The sequence below is a fragment of the Oxyura jamaicensis genome, chromosome 1, assembly GCF_011077185.1.
Source record: "Oxyura jamaicensis isolate SHBP4307 breed ruddy duck chromosome 1, BPBGC_Ojam_1.0, whole genome shotgun sequence".
Lineage (NCBI taxonomy): Eukaryota > Metazoa > Chordata > Aves > Anseriformes > Anatidae > Oxyura > Oxyura jamaicensis.
Genome location: NC_048893.1, coordinates 161472052 through 161489020, shown reverse-complemented (window position 1 = coordinate 161489020; position 16969 = coordinate 161472052).

The following is a 16969-nucleotide window of genomic DNA, read 5'->3' as shown; positions in this document are numbered from 1 at the left end:
TGGAAGAGGGTGGATGGGGGGGTGGGGGTGGGGGGAGGGGGTGCTTTTGTTTTTTTCCTTTGTTTGTCGCTTCTCAAACTTGTTAGCAATAGGCAATAAATCTTACTATCTCCCTACGCTGTGTGTTTCACTCATCACAATAATTACTGCGTGATCTCCTTGTCCTTATCTCAACCTTGAGTCCTTTTCATCATATTTTCTCCCCTTTCCTCTTTGAGGAGGGGGAGTGAGAGGGCGGTTGTGGTGGAGCTCGGCTGCCCACCCGAGTAATACCACACCAGTTTTGTGTACTCCGTTGAACATTTTCTTTGTTTTGCTGCAAAGCAGACGTAAATATTGGCATGTTTGTTAAAATCTAGGTTTGGGAAATTGTATAATAATAAAGGTATAGAAATGGTAGAAATACATAAATAATAATATATAAGATTAATATGACAACAAATAATAATAAATGGTATAATAACTATAAATTTTGTGAGTTTGCAATGTATTAATATCTGGTCATATGTCAGAGACATGAATAAACCTTAGGTTTTGAATGGAAAACCATTTTGTATGACAAGAAGCAAACATTAATAACTTAAGGTATCTATTAGAGTAAGGCATCAAAACTGAAAAAATAAATAATCTGACACCTGTAAGGATGAAATCCAGTAATGACAAAAACAAACAAACAAACACACAAAAAAAACATCATTTTAGTTGACTAGAATTGAGAAATCATCATAAAGCATATAATTTCTAAGGAAAGAATGTAATAGCAGACAGAAAGTTAATAAGAAAATAGTAAACAAAGTGCAGAATATATTAGCATATGTTAAACTATTTAAATTTGGCACTCCCGTGAAGAATAGATTTCTTTTTCTCAGAGTTGCATTTGATAGTATCACATACCGATACTTGATCAGACCTACAAAGACAGCTTAAAAAAAAAAAGTACACTCAAAATTGATTACATGTGTAACTCGGGTTTTTGGGTTTAGCTTGGTTTCTAGAGAAACAAGAGCTATATGATCTTTATGTTTGTCAGTAGACTCAACTAACTTTTAAGCAACTATCCAGCCTCAACCAAATTTTACAAATATTAGACACACAAAACAATATTTTGTCATAGCTAGCTCCAGTGAGTCCTCACCACCAAGTTATAGTGGCTCTGTCTTCCCTTCCAGCTCTCCTTCTTACTCCAGGAAAACTTCTAGTCCAATGTATAATGATCCAGTTTAAGGAACAGGAGAGATGGCTAAGACAAATACCCTTCAGTCTTGTAATTATGTTGCTTTCTGGAGACAAGTTTAGATTCATTTGAACTGAGGAGTCCCACATTCAGGCTGGCAGCTCTGCATAAAGATACTCTCTGAAAGAGAAGTGGCTGCACATCCTTCTTCTTTTAAAGAGAAAAGCACCTCCAGCTGCCCTGTGTGTCAGGAAACCTCTCAGATTACTGGGTTATTTTAGCTCATATCCAAACACTTCAGTCTGAAAACTTTACTGCTTGTCTCTCTAGTTTCTCTGCAGGTTAAATGGAAAAGAGAGCATAGTCTTCCAGGCCTGTTGACATGAGAAACTTTTAGGCAAGGCAGAGAAGCATTCAGGGATCAATGACAGCTGAACTAGTTGCTTTTGAGATTGTATGTTTGGATTTATGTGCCTTTACACATCTGCAACATGTTCTTTTAGAGACATGCAACCTGGTAGACTAAAAAAAGTTGCCTTTTTCAATAATTTCTAAAAACCTTTTCCTAATCCATCAAATGTAGCCACCTAACAGATTCTCAAATCTTTATTCGCTGCAGTAACTATTATGCAGTATAAACACAAATTCTGTGTTAAAGGGTTCTGAAATCCATATGATTGAAAATGGGTTAGCTCTGGACAAGGACCTGCAACTTTTATATTTTTCTTCGCATAAAAACAATTTGCTTCTTTAGAGAAACGGGTTTTATGAGTGAATAATTGGATTTACATAACTAGTTATTGATACGATGTGATTAAACTGGATCACACTTCAAACATTTCTAAAGGGGTATTTTTCAGAAGAATCTGGTCTTCCAGCTTATTTTTTGCTTGCTGTTGAAGTACTGCCATTTTTCCATTTGCTGTGCCAAATTATCAGTGAGTTTCCCATGTGCCTAGTTATACAATACTCACAGTGGTGAGAGTAACAGGACTTTGAATCAGCTAAGCACTCAGGTTTCAATGCAAAAGTAAAAGTATCCCTGTAAGGTGTACTTTTGTCAGGCATCTCATCATCACATGTCCCAGGAGAGGGATTTTGCTCTCAAGAGAAAAGCTAAAACAGAGAGCTTCATTTTACTTACAAGGGAAACACAATGATCAGGTTCCGACATCATTATTACCACGCCACAGTAGAATATGAGCAAATTTATAAATGGGGAGATTTGGCATTGCACTGTATCAAAGTCAAGAGATTTTAACACAGTTCTCTTTCTAAATCTAGGACTTGGTTGTTAAGCAAGTTAATACAAAAATGAATCATTAATTATATCATTTTATAGCACTTTATATTTAAATGTCACACAGAAATTAACTGAAATTAAGTAATTTAGGATGTATTCCAAACATACCAACTATAACACATGCCAAGTTTTATTTAAAGGTGTGGGGAAAAGGCTGCAGCTTGAAAATAATGCTAAACGCTAACACAGCATAAAATATTAAGGTTGTATATTTTAAAGCTTATACAATAATACAATACATTATAAAGATGAATTTTAAGCTAGTGCGAGTCACCACATTTCTCATTTACTCCTTGTAGTATACTAAACATTGAGTTTGCAGTAGATTTAATGGTATACAGCATTTTAAATCTTTATATGTTTATACACAGGAAATAAATAAAATAAAATAAAATAAAATAAATAAAATAAAATAAAATAAAACCAATTTATATGCTTAGTGCATGCATAGCATTAAGTCACAGTGGGTAGAGGAAGATACTTTCCTAATGCTCTACTTATCAGAGATGTATTTATAGTAATCATCAGTAGTGATCTCTGTATAGAACTCAGAGCACTTTACAAATGTATGTATCCAGCATCTTCCCCATTTAACAGATGAGGATATTGCAGTCCCTAATATGAAAACATTCTAGAATTTGTAAAAAGCTATGGTTTATTTTCAAATGTTGCTTAACTAAATGGTGTAGGGTTATGCTACTGATTGGAATTACGCGGTTCAGACTAATATGATTCAAAACATAAGCATTTAAAGCAAAGCCAAGGGTATAGATATTAATATGCAACTACTACATAGTGAACCTTTTCTATGTAAAAATCTGTATTCAGTGATGAGACACCAGCCCTGGGAATACAATACAAGTTTTTTAATGCCAGTCCTATGCACAAATATTGTACTGCACCGGTTCTAAATTGCAAACAGACCTTTCCTGGTGGAAATCCTCCTTTAAACATACTGCTTCAGTGGAAGAAAACTGCTCTGCTTATCAGATTAATAATATATGTATTTTAAAAATATTTTCCCTCTAAAATATTAAAATTATGTTAGACTGGGAAAGTTTCAAAATATCTTTAATCACTACTTTTGTGCACATAACATCTCGCTCCAGCTTATAGAATTATCTATTTAATATAGACCTTATATGTATAGAAATTCTGTAATATTTTTTTTTATTTTTTTTTTTCTGCTGGTTGGAATAGATTTGATTGTCAGTTTCTAAGAAAAATGAAAAAACAACCACAGCACAGGAGTGAAAAGCAGTAAATGGAACTTACTTCCAGACATGCTGTCCATTAATAATTGAAAACCCCTACACTGATCTTGAGCCAGATTACTAGAAGAGGTTTTGAAAAATAACCTGTTGTGATACTTCCCTGCTAACCTTCTCTGCACCCTTAGTGAATGGCTGATGGTGTCTGGCACCTGTGCCATTCCGATGTTGTAATGAAGTGTATGTTTCTCACAGCCGTGAGTCCAGGGAAACGTAAAAGTCATACACTATCGTGTTTCTGTGAAAAAATATGTGAATCTTGGGAAAGAAAGACGGTTTGATCTGAAGTACCACACAAAAGATATAGATCCCAGAGCTTGACTGGAATCATACCTTTGTATTAATGCAATTTTAAGAAGTAGTGAAAGGGTGGCTACAGTGTAATTGCAGCCAAGTCAGCCTTTATTTTGAGGCTGAGAAAAGTGATTTTTAGCTAAGAATAGTCTGAATGTAGCTACGTAGCTTTGTGATACTGTGAATACTTCCAGAGTGATTTCCTGTGTTTTGTGAGGTAACCCTTTTACAGTATCCACAAACTCTCTTCTACAGCATGGCTTTCCCTCTCTTGTCTAATGAAACTGCTGAGTATCCTTTCCATTTACCCTCTGCCTTGGGTCAGGGAGGCTTTTTCACCAATTCTTACTGGATATGAAGGTATACACCCTTCTATTCCTTTCTTTCCTTCTGCAAAGGTAGAAATTTAACACAATTACAATTCCCACTTCTCATTCTCTTTTTTTTCCCCAGGCTGACAGATAGTCTCTCCTTTCAGAGGGGTACCTGTCACCTTTCTCCTAGGCACTCAGGCCTTAATTAATCAATTTAACTATACATGTTTAATATTTTAGCAACCTAGTCATTTTAGGTTCCCTCTCCAGTCCACTGCAGTGAGAGAGAGATCTTTAGAAGATGGTCAAGATCATAGTTGTGCTTTCTATCCTAGCAATATAAATCTTTACTAAGACCCTATTCATAAATTAAATGGTCTCTTCCTTGATTTTTATGCTGGATGACAGCAGTCCTCACTTTTGTTAAACAGATTTAACAGTACACTTTGTATAATATATGTGACTCAAATTTCTTCCTCAAAACGTTGCATATGTGGTTTGGTGGGTGAAATTGGAACACCACACGTTCCTGCAATCTGTCCATCTCTGGCAGCTTCATTTCTTTATTCAGTGGCTGCTCTGGTGCTGATAGAGGTGTCAGAAGAAATTGCCTATCATACGTGTGGGTTTGTCATTCATATGAATTAGTTTTATCACATCTCTAGAGCATTCCCAGAGACAGTACTAACTGCTTCATTTTTAATTGCAAAGTCACTCTTTGTGTTTCTCAATGTGGACAGCTGTTTAGCCATTCATAGAATCACCTTGTTCAAAATTTAGGATACAAATATCACAACGCACCCATCTTTTCGCTCAATTTAGCTGTGAGGTTTTCACAATGGTCTCGGCTGTGTTAATCCCAATTACTGTTCATCTATTTCTAAGGTATTATGTCTAACCCCAAGACGGTCCATGTTTCACAAGCACATTCTCTTACCCAAAGTGGCTGAAATAAAATAAAGGCTGAAAGATTTAAAGCAGATTTGTGGCTTAGTTCAAAACCAGGGTTAAAGAGAGACATTTTTTCAATTTAATCTTAATTGTATGTCAAATGGAAACAAATTCAAGTTATTTACTTGGGAATACAAAGTAATCAGAGAATCTGAACTCCAGCTCTGAAGTAAAAACAAAACCTTCTCAAGGTATCTTAATGTTTTTTGTTTATTTTTAAAGTGAGTTCTTAACAAGTAGGATGGAATATTCATTCATGTTATTTTAGCCTCCTTTGACATTTGCAGCTAACCATTATATGGGTCTTTCAAAACGTTTCAAAACCAGCGGGGAATTTGGTCTTGTGGTCAGATTTCTTTCTTACAGACCTGTTTAATTCACACAAAATTCAATTTTCTTAGAAACCATTACAGTTAAACAATAAAGGGCTCTTTCTTTGCCCAAAGTTTTAAGTTTCATTCTACATAGAATTCTCCTCCCACCTCTCAAATTAATGATTCTTACCTCTTCTTGTTGTCTTTTGGCTGCTTCTTCTCTGTTTTTGAAAGTTTTCAGATGTTCCTGAAATACACCTCCATCAAGCAATACCCAGCAAATTCCTAGCCCCCATTTTTGCCTTTGGTCTTCCACTTGCTCTGTTTTGGATGAGGGATCCTATTGTTTCAGGTAGAAATAATTATACTTTTTATACTTCACCTTAAGCCTTTGGTGGATTATAGACCTGTCCTAGCATCCATGAAGTTTCATCTACCTTCTATCACACTTATTTTATAATCACAACATTATTTAAAATTAATTAATTGCAACCTTCTCAACAGTAAGCTGTGGCAAGAATCAGAATAAAATCATGCTTTTAATGCCCATTTTGTTGTGTTTTTATATCATAGGAAAAGTAGTATCTGTGGATACATAGGATCTGTAGTAGCTGTGATATCTGAGGTGGTATGGAATGGTCACACTGCATCAAACATTGGAAGCTAACTTTCATCCAACTGTAGTGACTTTGTGAATAAGATGCCTTTAAGTGATTGACTACAGCCTCTGTGTAGAAACAATGAAAAGAGACTGGTGCTTTTCAAGGCTTAGAGACTACTGCCTAATTTCATCCACTTAAGTTCAGGCATAATGTGAAATCAGATAATTTTGATTTGATCCTCTGGCTGTGTGTGCCATCCTCATGGTCTGAAATGGATCAAGAAACAAATTGTCCTGATAAACATGTTTAAGGATCATCCTGACATGGATCATTTAGTTTGCTACAGAAGGGCACAATGACAGTTTTTAAAGCCATGTCACTGCCATATCTTAGTATCTTCCAGCACACTCCCTCTAAAGTCCTATGAAATTATTCCTTGATTGTTCTAGCTGTAAGTGGCATCAGCATGATTCTGATCACATCATTCAAATTAGCTCATATTTGTATGAAACATTCTTGCATTTTATAACCTGATTTTTGTTAGTCCATAATGTTTGAGCAGAAACATACAATAGAAACTTCATACAGTTTATACAGGAAAAAGATGATATATATGCAAATCTTCCTAGGTATCTCTCATCCATGGCTCCTAATATGATAAACATTTCTGCTTAGATTCTCTAATGTCTGTTACTGTTTAGGACAGATATTCATGCTCTAAGATTAAGCCTATAAAGTAATTTATAGTAGTAACTGTAACATAACTGCTAGTATCATAAAATCAATCATAGAACGGTTTGAGGTTGGAAGGTAACTTAAAAATCACATAATTCCAACACCCTTGCCATGGGCAGGGACACCTCCCACTAGACCAGGTTGCTCAAAGCCCCATCCAGCCTGGCCTTGAACACTTCCAGGGATGGGGCATCCACAACCTCTCTGGGCAACCTGTTCCAGTGCCTCAACACCCTCTGAATGAATAATTTCTTCCTTATATCTAACCTAAATCTACTCTCTTTATCTAAATCTATTTTCTATCAGCTTAAAGCCATTATGCCTTGTCCTATTACTACACTCCCTGACAAAGAGTTCCTCCCCAGCTTTCTTGTAGGCTCCTTTAGGTGGTACAGGATGCCCACAATAAGGACTCCCTGGAGCCTTCTCTTATTCAGGCTGAACAACTCCAACTCTCTCAGCCTGTCTTCATAGGAAAGGTGCTCCAGCCCTCTTATCAACTTTGTGGCCCTCCTCTAGATTCACTCCAGCAGGTGTGTGTCCTTCTCATGCTGGATGCCCCAGAGCTGAGTGCAGGGAGAATCCCCTCCCTTGACCTGCTGCTGCCCACGCTGTTTTTGAGGCAGCCCAGGATACAGTTGGCCTTCTGGGCTGCAAGTGCACATTGCTGGCTCATGCTGAGCTTCTCCAGCACCCCCCCATTCTTCTCCTCAGGGCTGCTCTCAACCCATTCTCTGCCCAGACTCTATTTGTGCTTGGGATTGCCCTGATCCCTGTGCAGGACCAGTGTTCATGAACTGTTATTCCTGGCCAGCACCATTACAACCACCTGGCTGATATTTATTGTTATCCACCTCATTCTTGCCCTTTTATCATCCTCCACACTTTAAACCCTAGCCAATAGCTTCACTAATACAGCAACATTTACTGGCAAGCTCTGCAACAGCTGAGCCCATCCCAGTTGCTCTGTGCCAGTCAGCCAGCTGGTAAACTGAGAATGGTCTGAGAACTGGCAGCAATGATATTTCACAGATCAAAAAGAGACCCTGCGGTATTTGCCTTAGAGAGTTTTGTTGTTGTTGTTGTTGTTTGCTGTGTTATTATTTTCTGATCATCATTGTTGGCATAGGAAAGTTAACATGGAGGACAGGAAAGAGAAGCATAAAGGAATCATTAGGAAACTGCACTTGGAGAGTAGGGGAGTAATTCCTGACAGAGAGTGAAGAGTTCTGCAGAATACAAAATCAAGAATAAATGCGGACAGTTGAAATATCACACTCACTTCCACAGTGATGTAACACAGGTGATGTTATTCACTCTATATAAACAGCATAGCAAAAGGAATTGCTAACGCATCTTGCTGTTATTGAGTACTCTTGGTTTTACTCTACAGACTTTCTTTCCTTTTGCTGTCTTCCACTGCTTGCCTTAAAGCCTCTGTTTTCTTATTATTCTGCTGCATTTCTATTCCCCTATGATTATTGTAGTATAGGTTTAGGAGGAAGATGAAGACATGGAGCAACTTCATTCAGCTGAAGTGTGGTTTGCTAATTCTGAAAATGTTTGTTTCTCCTTGGATCTGTTGGCATGGAGCTCTAGAGACATAAAAACTATGTTCTTAGAGTTTTGGTTACCTCAGTGCTTCACATTATTTTATTCTAGTACACTGAGTAATGCACACATCAATAAATTATGAAGTCATTTGAAACTGGTCTTCCTTAGCAAGGTGAATACCTAGTCATTCAGTTAAGGTCATCAGTCTCTCTTCTGCTTTAATAAAAGTTTAATTTTATTCTACGTAGAGTGTAATAGCTCTGGCAGTGTTGCATTCCTTTACAATTATTCAGAAGAAATCTGAAGTCAAGCTTTAAAGTACAGTGAGTATTTAATGATAAAACAAGTAAGTTAATGCAGTACTAAAGGAAAGCATTTCTAAAGGATGAGGAAAGAGAAGATTATGCCTGACACAAACTATTAATGTTAATTATTAAATTAATAGCTCCATACCACAATGCTCTAGCAAGTTTTGTAAGTAAGCTCTTCATGTGATTTTTATCTTTACGAGCAGAACGTACTGAAGAATGCAGTGGGGAATGAGAATGTAAGGTATGCCCCTTTCACAAGGAACGGAACATAGGTGGGTTCAAGGTCTGAAATGAAAAAAAAAAGGGGGGGGGGGTAGGGGGGGGGGAAGAAAAAAGTTTTCCATGTTTCAAATTCACCAAAGTCACCACTTTGAATACGCAGTTCCCAGGGATGCTGGCAGTTCTATAAAAGATGTCTTCCTGGAAACCAGTTTGTGAAGTCTTGAAGTCTTGCTGAACTTCACAGAAGATAGGTACTTACCATGCAGCTGATGTTTCTACAGACAATTTGCAAAACATGTTTAAATTCAACAAGGAAAGTCTTCAGTGCATCCTGCACAAAATATGACAAAAGTCAAGGAACAATACGATTCCACTAAAACCCTGGTGGCAGGCTCTCCCCCTGGCAAGCCATCAAGTCACCATGGGAATTCTGTCCATACTCATCAGGCACAGGCATGGCTCTTTGTTTCAGCACTACTGGTGTGGAACTTGCTCCACTCACAGTATAATTGCCTTTAGAGGCTACTTACAAATTACGTACAGTAATGAATTTTCTCCAATAAATTAGTGGAGTCATTTGAATCTACCATGCTCCCAATACGATAATTGCTGAATTGACTTTCACCTAGGTAGCACGCTTGGTGTTTAAACAGCAGATAAATTTTCTAAGCTCCAGATGAAAAGATCACCTTTGACCATCAGCCTGCTACTGAAATCACTATAAAACCATGAGATTATCTCTAAAAGAAACAAAATCTGCTTTCACTTCCTCTGTTACCAATATATAAAAATGAGGAAACTATATCATTTTTTTAACAGCAGGGATTGTATAAAATATTGCATCTGCAGCCCAAGTGCCACCACTTTGTCCCAGGATCTCTGCCAAACTAAGAGGCTGTTCAGTTGTAATTAACATTTCTCATCCCAATGTCATTGTTGATGAATCCCCATGCAGTTTCAAGTACAGCTGCCTGCTACAGTAGTTCATTATAAACACAGGACCTCCTCTGACTCTCTTTCCTTCTGCTCTACTTACCATAGGCACTTTTCACTTTCTTCAAAAGAATCATGCAGTTCCCTTCTTGCCAGGCTTTGTGAGGTAGCTCCATCATCTCTTATTTGAAGATCTGCATATATTTTTTTTGGCTTGATCAATTTGAGCTTTGTTGCCTGTAGGAGTTCTTTCATCTTTGTTTGGATCTGCTGGACTTCATTTCTTAATGGACTGATTCCACCTTGAGCTAGACATCTTTCGCCCCTTATTAAATTACTTCTCCATTTGGTTTGGTGCTCAGATTAGCCAGATCAGATCCTGACACATTTCAGGTTAGCTCTTCTGAAATTCCTCGGCATCACTTCTCTCCAGTATCTTGAAAGCTTTGCTAAAATTAAGTGGAAGGCTAAGCAATTACAAGTGAAGTAGTGATGTGAGCAAGTGTTCTTGAGGATATATTATATAAATGGTCAATGTGAAACATAGTGATGAAGTGCTAACCAACCAGGATGAGAAAATTGATTAGGAAATTGGAGGCTTCAGGTTTTTTTTTGTTGTTGTTGTTGCTCTTGTTGTTGTTTTGTTTTGTTTTCTACAGTTGTTAATAAAGAAATCAATGGAATACACTGAATAAAGACCTATTTTTAAATGAGTAGCTTCTACTGCATTCTATATGTAATATAATTCCACTTCTTACTTCTGTTGGAGTTACTATTACAAGTAAATCATGGATCAGAATCTTTGCTTCAGCAGCATTCCTGTTCAAACAGCTAGTCATCTAAACATAGATGAAAGAAAACAACAAAATATAAAGAAAATTAAATGAACCAAAGAAACAATCTATGCAGTTTTACCAATCACCTTCTTAGAAATCAAAGGGACCAAGGAAACAAATCGAGGCAGCTTTACCAATCAATTTCCTAGAAATCAAAGGAAGCAAAGAAATAGATCAGTGTACAAATCACTTTCCTAATACAGTAACAGTCCAAGTACTGAAGTTTTTCTTAGGATATGTTCAAAAAGAGACCAAACAGATGACAAAGGCTAACAAACCTGACTGATGAACAAGGGTACGTGATCTCAGAGTAATTAAGGAGAAAGGAGCAGCAAGAAGAGTGGAGCTAAATCATGTGTGGTCTATAAAATATAGGGATTTTTTATTATTATTATTTTTGCTTCAGTAGAAACCAGGAAGCCACTGAAGTTAAGTGTTGTGGTTTAACCCAGCAAGCAGCTAAGGGGGAACACAGCAGTTCACTTGCTCCTCCCCCACCTCACAGTTGGATGGGGGAGAGAATCAGGAAAAAAAAGAAAAAGACAAAACTTGTAAAGGGGAAAAAAGGGAAAATCATAATAATAATTATGATAAAGGGATATACAAAACAAGTGATTCCCAGTGCAACTGCTCACCACCCGCTGACTGATGCCCAGGCTCCACAGCCAGCCCCATCATTTTATTTCAGAGCATGACGCCATGTGGTATGGGATATCCCTTTGGCCAGTTTGGGTCAGCTGTCCTGGTTCTGTCCTCTCTGATCTTCTTGTGCACCCCCAGCCTCCTTGCTGTCAGGGCAGTGTAAGGAACTGGAAAGTCATTGGCTCTGTGTAAGCACTGCTCTGCAACAACTAAAACATAGGTGTGTTATCAGCATTATTCTCACCCTAAGTCCAAAACACAGCAGAATACCAGCTACTAGGAAGAAAATTAATTCTGTCCCAGCTAAAAGCACAACACCAAGAAAATTAAGGGGTTATTTTATTTGTGACCTAGAAAAATTATCTTTGCATCACTTTTCTAAATGGAATGGGAAAAGATTTCCTATGGCCAAAGAACAGTCCTTATGTTTCAGGCCAACAACAATATTCTCCTTCATTAGGAGAAGTTTAAATACATAATTGGCAACAGAAATACTAATCCAAGTTGCAAAGTGACAGTTTGACAAACATTGTTCCAGTGAACAATCCTGAGAAACAGTTAAGCAGTAATTTCTTAAACATATGGGGAGTGCAGGGGAGGAATTCTGACATTAAAGAAAAGGACAAAAATTAATGAAGAAACTTCCTCAATATAAATGACAGAAGTCCAGATTCTATTCTCAAGTGACTTAACAGAATTGCTCTAATTTAACATGGATATAATTAAGAATAAAAGGAAGTCCAGTAAGGCCACATGGGTTTTAAGCAGGCCCAGAGCTTTAAATGTGGATATATAAATTATAGCCTTAAGCCACAATGGATTGTACAGCAGGATCAATAACATTTGAAAAAAAAAATAAAATAAACTTAAAGGGCAATAATATATATTAAATATTTATTTCTGCTCTAGCAATGCTTTTCTCTATAAAAAATATCCAAACATGAAGGAAGAAAAAGAGACATGACAAAGAACTGGTACTAAAGACAACTAGATTACTGCTTTTATTATAATAACTATTAATATCTCATGCTTTGGAATTGTTATTGAAGGGGCAGGTTCATCAACCACTTGACACTTTGAATGTCCAAATTACGACACCAGTTCAGAGAAGCATTGCCTAATAAGTATGTCACACAGAACAGTTAAATACAATGACTTGAAACCAAATGAATATCCCAAAATTCTGGATATTTTTTGCAAAGCATCATTTCCAAGATTTTATCATTCTAAGACAAAAAAAAAAAAAAAAAAAAAAAAAAAAAGGAGAAAGGTTTGTTGTTAGAGAGATTAAGGGATATGAGGATTCCCTGATCAAAGATGTAAGCCTTAGTGCAATTTCGTCAGCCACAAAGTTTTGTATGAAATAATTATATTCCTCTACAGTAATTGATTTATTGTAAACTAAACAAGAATATGCCTCCATATATATACAAAGAACAACCATGGTTGCCACAATGGACAGTGGCAAAAAGTATCTTCTGAAAAATCTCTGATCAATGTCTGGTAGACAGGGTTTGTACTGGACCCAACAAATCCTTCCCCTGGAAATCATATGCCTTGGATGACATTAGTAGAAATTAAGGGTTTACTAAAACTCAGCCCTAATTCTGTGATAAGGTCCACGTGCAGAGCCCTAACATCATCAGTCAATGATTTAGAGAACCACGCCTACAGCTCCACAGAGTGCAATGGAAGATTTTTCTACTCACAAAAAGATTTCAAGAATGAGTGATGCCACTTAATAGTCAAGAGAAAAAGTAGAATTCTTCCTGCTATCATTTTGTATGAAATGACTCAGCCTTGCTGAAAACAATGAATATGAATCAGATGTATTTATGAGGTAAGGACCCACGGTCTGGAGTTGTTAAGATCTTCCATTTTCTTGTACAAATCAAAGTACCTGTCACTCTCCCTTGAAGCTCCTGCTGCTTCATGGAGGACCCAGAAAACTCAGGGAAAAAAAAAATAAAAATAAAAAAGGTTATTTTCAAAATAAGCAGTAAAAATATGTCATTTTATGTTAGAGCTGACTGTTTTTGACAGGATAAAATATTGTTTAGAGCTCTGATTTCTTTCAAACATCTGCAATTTTTTGCTGACAAAAAGAGAAGTGTTAAATCTTACTTTTGAGAGCAGGTTTGCATGACACTCATATCTGAAAATTTCATTGAATCACAGAATATCCTGAGTTGGAATGGACCTGCAAAGATCATTGAGTCCAACTCCTGGCTCCACACAGGACCACCCAAAAATCAGACCATGTGTCTGAGGGTTTTGTTCAGACACTTCTTGAACTCCATCAGGCTTGGTGCTGTGCCCACTGCCCTGGGGAGCTTGACCCAGTTCCCGACCACCCTCTGGGTGAAGAACCTTTTCCTGACACCCAGCCTGACCCTCCCCTGTCCCAGCTCCGTGCCGTTCCCTCTGGTCCTGTCGCTGTCCCCAGAGACCAGAGCTCAGCGCCTGCCCCTCCGCTCCCCTCGTGAGGGAGCTGCAGGCCGCCATGAGGCCTCCCCTCAGCCTGCTCTGCTCTGGGCTGGACAAACCCAGGGGCCTCAGCAACTCCTCACACATCTTGCCTTCTAGGCCCTTCACCATCTTTGTAGCCCTCCTTTGGACATGTTGTAATAGTTTTATGTCCTTATATTGTGTCACTCAAACCTGCACACAGCACTCAAGGTGAGGCTACACCAGCACAGAGCAGAGCAGGATAATCTCCTCCCTCAACCAGCTAGCAGTGCTGTGCTTGATGCACCCCAGGATGTGGTTGGCCCTTTTGGCTGCCAAGGCACACTGCTTACTCATATTCAACTTGCCGACAATCAGAATTCCCAGATGACTGGGAGTGGTGCTGCTCTCCAGCCTCTCATCCACCACTATATCCTTCCCAGGTACAGAATCTGGCAATTTGTTAAGGCTTGAGCTACTTCCAAGTATCTGACTAACATAAGACTTTGTAATAGTCTGAAGAAATTTCCTCCATGGGCTGAAAATATTTTTAAAACCACCACATTCTTTCAGATTCTCATGTGGAAAAAAAAATACAAAACTCCACTTATAGTTCTTTAAAACAGCATAATTTAATAATGTTGATCATAATAACTTTCTTTAAGACAAGGGAAAGTAGTCTGAAAATAGGCTTGTTCAGTTATGTGTTTCAACCTTTGCTATGGACATAATTGAAAATGGCACAACACACACAAGTGCCCCTCTTGCTTGAGCTTGTTACTATCTGCTTTCTCATAATGTAAAAACATACAGAACCCCTGAGTCTGAGGAGAACAGATTCACAGGGCTATGGCAGAGACTCCTCTGCACAAGAGTTGAGAACTATATATTGGTTTTAGCAAATCTGAAGATAAATATTTTGTGCCACTATACCCTGAAGTAAGATGAAACACCTCTTTTCTTTGACAGGAGGCCATGGAGGAAGCAAGAGAGTAACAGAGCTCCAGAAATGTTTTTATCCACAAGCCAGACTTAATAGGTCAAAGTCATCTGCTACATCATGGAATAGCTTAACAGCCCCCAAAACACACAGTATTGCACAAGCTGCAGTAAAACTATATATCAAACTGGGTAAGAACATCCCATTTCTGTGAATGTGGAACTACAGCAGCAAGTGTGCAGAGCACTAGAAAAGTTGCACTGACTACTATCTAGTAAGTTTTTTGTTTGTTTGTTTGTTTGTTTTCCCATTAAAGTTACATGCCATAGTGGGAACACTGTTATGTTTCTTAAAAGATACTGATCTATAGCAGTTCAAGCAGTACATTGCCCCTAATATGGACAGGGGTAGATCACTTTATCTTTTCCCTTTGGTACAAAAGACAATCTCTGCTGATATTGAGCAGTTTTGTAGAGCTATTACTACACCAAAATGGGTGTGTTTATATAACAAAAGTAAATTTTTTTCAGGGAAGACTGACATCCATACTAAACTGGCTCTCCTTGCACCTGCTAAATAAAATAGGACTTTGGCTTAAGCAGTGTTCTGCTGATCATCCAGAGCTGAACTGTTAGCATGCATCTTGACATGGTTTTGGTACAAACACCTCTACTAAGAAATATCTGTAAGGGGTACCACATGACAGGGCCATACTCTCTGTGTCAGGATAGGATTGAACGAGATTTAGTTCACTCCATCTCACAGTTTTTTCAAATGATTTCAGGAGACTCTTCATCTTGAAAACTCCCTTGGTACATTCACATCACAGGCCAGGATATCCAACACATGTCCTCAATTTCATGGTGTTTAAATATTGTTCTAATGAGCCAAAACATAACCCTCATATTACTGTACCCTCTTCTGTTATTTGAACTGAAAAATATACATAAAAACAAATAATTAAGTGTTGGGTCCAGATGTACACCAAATGGGGCCAAGGGGAGACCGATGGCCAAGCACTGTATAGATTGGACAGCAGCCAGGCAGTGCTCCTTCTGTGCTCCTCAACAAAAATGGTCCCTGGCCCTGCTTCAGTTAGCAGCATAGACACAGCCTTACACTCAGAGAAAAGTATTTCAAGTGCCAGAGGGTGATTTAAACCCTCAGCTATCCAGGATATCTACAACCTCCTCACACCCAGTAAAATCATCCCAAAATGATTCTACAGAGTGAAGCAAAGTAACTTTCCCTGTCTCTTCCCAAGATGAAACAAATGTTTAAGAGCTATTCTTGACATTCATTTAAGACACACAAAACAAATCAGTACCTTTTTTTTTTTTTTTCTAGAGTTTATTTTGCAGCTGTCAAATGTAATGTATTTTATGTGCAATTAAATGTTTAGATAAAAAATACATGTAGTGACACATCATTCACATTTTTTTCTCTGCACTGTAAATTCCAACATTATTTGAAATAGAATTTGTGCTAATTACAATGAAATCCATACTGAAATTTACTAATAAAAATTACTGTTTCATCTCTATCCAATGGAAAATGTACATGTACAAAGTGCACTGTTACATGGCTATTTTCCTTTTAAATTTGCATTAGAATAATGGAGGAAAAGGACATTACTGTAACGGATGTTGTATTTTGCATGAAAGAGCAACGTGTTCCAAAAGTAGTCAGGAGCTTAGTTTAGTTTGATGCACAAGCAAGCAGTCAGAGGCCTTTCTGTGCCTCTTATGAATTCCCTGGTAGGATAAAGAAAAGTTGTGTCCACCTTATGGAAGAGAGCAAATAAAAACATCTAATTGCCATGGGAAGATAATGAATGGGGGAGACACAATTTTATGTCCATTCAGTCTGCCCTTGGCTTCTATTGGTAATGGAGCCTTTATGCACTGTTTTGGAGCTGTGTGCCCACAAGGCATTGTCGAATCAGATTAGCAAATTTGAGTAGCATCTTGTCAATACAAGAGTCAAGCACTCACAAAGATCCTGCACTTCTACAGCATCCACTGTAGAACAGTGGATACAGGCACCCACTGCAGTGTACAGTCTCCCTATTGTGCCTCATTTATCCTTTTTTTTTTTTTTTTTTTTTTTTTTTTTTTTTTTTTTT